A 3,461-nucleotide genomic window follows, 5' to 3' on the forward strand; every position below is an offset into this window, starting at 1 on the left:
TGTGTGTGTCTCTCTCTCTCCCTCTGACTTATTTCACTCAGCATAATAGATTCCATGTCCATCCATATATAGGAAAATTTCATGACTTTATCTCTCCCGACAGCTGCATAATATTCCATTGTGTATATGTACCACAGTTTCTTTAGCCATTCATCAGTTGAGAAGCATCTGGGTTGTTTCCAGAGTCTGGATATTGTAAATAGTGCTGTGATGAATATAGGTGTGAGGAAGGGATTTTGTATTGGATTTTTGTGTTCCTAGGGTATATCCCTAGGAGTGGTATAGCTGGATCATATGGGAACACAATTTCCAGTTTATTGAGGAATCTCCATATTGTTTTCCATAAGGGCTGGGCTAGACAGCATTCCCACCAGCAATGAATGAGATTTTCTTTCTCCCTGCCAGCACTTATTGTTCTTGGTCTTTGTGATGTGTACCAGTCTCTGTGGTGTGAGATGGGACCTCATTGTTTTCTGATTCACATTTCCCTGATGATTAGTGATGTGGAACATTTTTCATGTGCCTTTTGGCCATTTGTATTTCTTCTTTGAGAAATTGTCTGTTCCCACATGTTGGCACATAAAACATACCTCCATAAAATTAAAAGGATAGAAACTTTGCAGGCTACCTTTGCTGATCACAAGGCTCTGAAATTAGATGTGAATTCCAAAGGAACACAGAGGAAATAGTTTAACAACTGGAAATTAAGCAGCCTGCAACTGAACAACCAGTGGGTCCAAGATGAAATCAAAGAGAAAATCAAAACTTTCCTGGAAACAAATGACAAAACAAACTATCAGAATCTGTGGAACACAGCAAAAGAAGTCCTGAAAGGAAAATTTATAGCTTTGCAAGTACACATCAGGAAGGAAGAAAGGGCATACCAAAGCAACTTAATGACGCAGCTTATAAAATTAGAAAATGAAAAAAAAATTAGAAAATGATTAACAAAAGGAACCAAAAATAGGGAGACAGAAGAAAATAACAAAGCTGAGAGCAGAAATCAATGAAGTGGAAACCAAAAAAACAATCTGAAAGATCAACAAAAGCAAAAGTTGGTTCTTTGAAAAAAATAAACAAGATTAATAGACCATTGGCAAAATTTACAAAGAAAGAGAGAGAAACTTGATAACCCGTATTAGAAATGAAAAGGGGGGCCCGGAGAGATAGCACAGCGGTGTTTGCCTTGCAAGTAGCCGAACCAGGACCAAAGGTGGTTGGTTCAAATTCCGGTGTCCCACATGGTCCCCCGTGCCTGCCAGGAGCTATTTCTGAGCAGACAGCCAGGAGTAACCCCTGAGCACTGCCAGGTGTGGCCCAAAAAACAAAACAAAACAAAAAAAACAAACAAAAAAAAAGAAATGAAAAGGGGGAAGATCACTACAGATACTGCAGAAATTCTAAGGATAATGAGAGACTACTTTGAGAAACTACGCCACTAAACATGAGAATCTGGAAGAAATGGATAAATTCTTAGACACTTATAACCTTCCACGGCTGAGTAAGGAGGATGTAGCATATCTAAACACCCCCATCACTATTGAGGAAATTACAATGTAATCAAATGTCTGCCCAAGAAGAGAAATTGTCTGTTCATTTCTTCTCCCCATTTTTTGATAGGGTAGATTTTTTTTCTTGGTAAGTTTTGTCAGTAACTTGTATATCCTAGACATTAGCCACTGTCTGACGGGTATTGGGTGAATAGTTTCTCCCAATCTGTGGGTGGCTTTTGTATCCTAGGCACTATTTCCTTTGAGGTGCAGAAGCTTTGTAGCTTAATATAGTTCCATCTGTTTATCTCTGTTTCCACTTGTATGCTGTTTCCTCCTTGAAGATGCCTTTGGTCTAGATGTCATGGAGTGTTTTACCTACGTGCTGTTCAATATACCTTATGGTTTCAGGTCTGATATCTAGATCCTTAATCCATTTGGATTTGACATTTGTGCACGGTGTTAGATGGAGGTCTGAGTTCGCTTTTTTTTTTTTTTTTTTTTTTTTGCAAGCGGTTAATCAATTGTCCCAACACCTCAGTATGAATTTTTTTTAAATATGGAACGCTTCACAAATTTGCGTGTCATCCTTGCACAGGGGCCATGCTAATCTTCTCTGTGTCATTCCAATTTTAGTATATGTGCCACCGAAGCGAGCACTCAGTATGAATTTTTAATATAATTTTTATTTTGATCATAGTGGCTTACATATTGCTGACAATAATATTTTAGGTACATATTTACATAAAAATCAGGGGGATTCCCATCACCGATTTGTCCTCCCTACACCTCCGTTCTCATCCTACCTCCCATATCCTCCTCCCTCACCCCCAGGGCTGCTAGAATATGTGGTCCCCTCTGTACCTAGCTTACTACTTAGTAGTCTTATACCTGTTAGGTCTTGGTACCTCCCTTATTTCCCCCTCTAACTGGGAGGCAGGACTAGATAGTTCAAGTTATGTGGTTTCGTTTGAAGAAGAGAAAAGTAATAAACTGGGGTCAAAATCAAATACACCGAAAATGGGCGGAATCCTTCTAGAGGCTCTCATCATCGGTTTGAGAGATGAAGAGTAAAAAAGAAGGTGAAACACCCCAACGGTACAAAAAGAAGTGTCAAATAAAATATCCAGTGAGCACTTCAACAATAAAGATAAGCACCACAAAAGAGCCATGGTCTTGAGATAAAAAACATGGCAGAGCACATAAAGAAAAAAAAGAAAAGAAGAAAAAAAATATAAATGGAGACAACAACTTCAATAACCACACCAAAACAAAGAAATCGACAAAAAGTAGATAGGTAAAATAAAAATATAAATAATAAAAAATAAAAATAAATAAACAATATATAAAAATAAAAAATGTTTTGTGCTTTTTGTCTTTTTTTTTCTCTCCTGCACAGGCACAGTAAACATTGGGGTCATTCCAGAAGGAATTCACTTGGCCTAAGAGATACGGGGTTTCTCCACCCTTGGAGTATATTGTCATGGGATTAACTATAGACTCTGTTCAGGTTCATTTACTCTCCCCTTGGTGCTTTCGTGGTGTTTGGAAGACTTCTGCTCTGTCCTGGGTGATAAAAACAGACCTCTGTATCTAGAGATCTCAGTATCTGCACAGGTCCAGGAGTGGAACTTATGATGAAGTATTTCTTTGTGGTTCTAGAAGTTCTGTTCCCTCAGTGTCATTTTAATCCGTCTTCTGTGGTTGGTGGAATGGAACCTAGGATAGTGTCTTTCATTGTGTTTCCAGAAGACCCATTTCGTTGCAATTGTCTCAGCCAGACCTTTGGAACTGGAGATCATGGTTTTTGTGCAGGTTGTAGCTCAAACCCTAGACTAGGGCTTTTTTATTGGTCCCAGGATACATACAGTCTGGTCAAGGTTCTAGCAGACACTCATCTGTAAATCGCAATCTTGGCTTTTGGATAGATCAAGGGTGACAAGTTTTCTGATTTTGTCTTATCGTTAGCTG

At 38.7% G+C, this 3,461-nt stretch overlaps 1 non-coding gene across 1 annotated transcript; it reads right to left on the reverse strand.

The window, feature by feature from the left end:
* Positions 1-2,043: 2,043 nt before the first annotated feature.
* Positions 2,044-2,150, reverse strand: LOC126016974 (U6 spliceosomal RNA). The gene has a single exon (XR_007498655.1). It is a non-coding gene; the product is annotated as a U6 spliceosomal RNA (small nuclear RNA).
* Between the last annotated feature and the right edge of the window lie 1,311 nt (positions 2,151-3,461).

The sequence above is a fragment of the Suncus etruscus genome, chromosome 8, assembly GCF_024139225.1.
Source record: "Suncus etruscus isolate mSunEtr1 chromosome 8, mSunEtr1.pri.cur, whole genome shotgun sequence".
NCBI lineage: Eukaryota > Metazoa > Chordata > Mammalia > Eulipotyphla > Soricidae > Suncus > Suncus etruscus.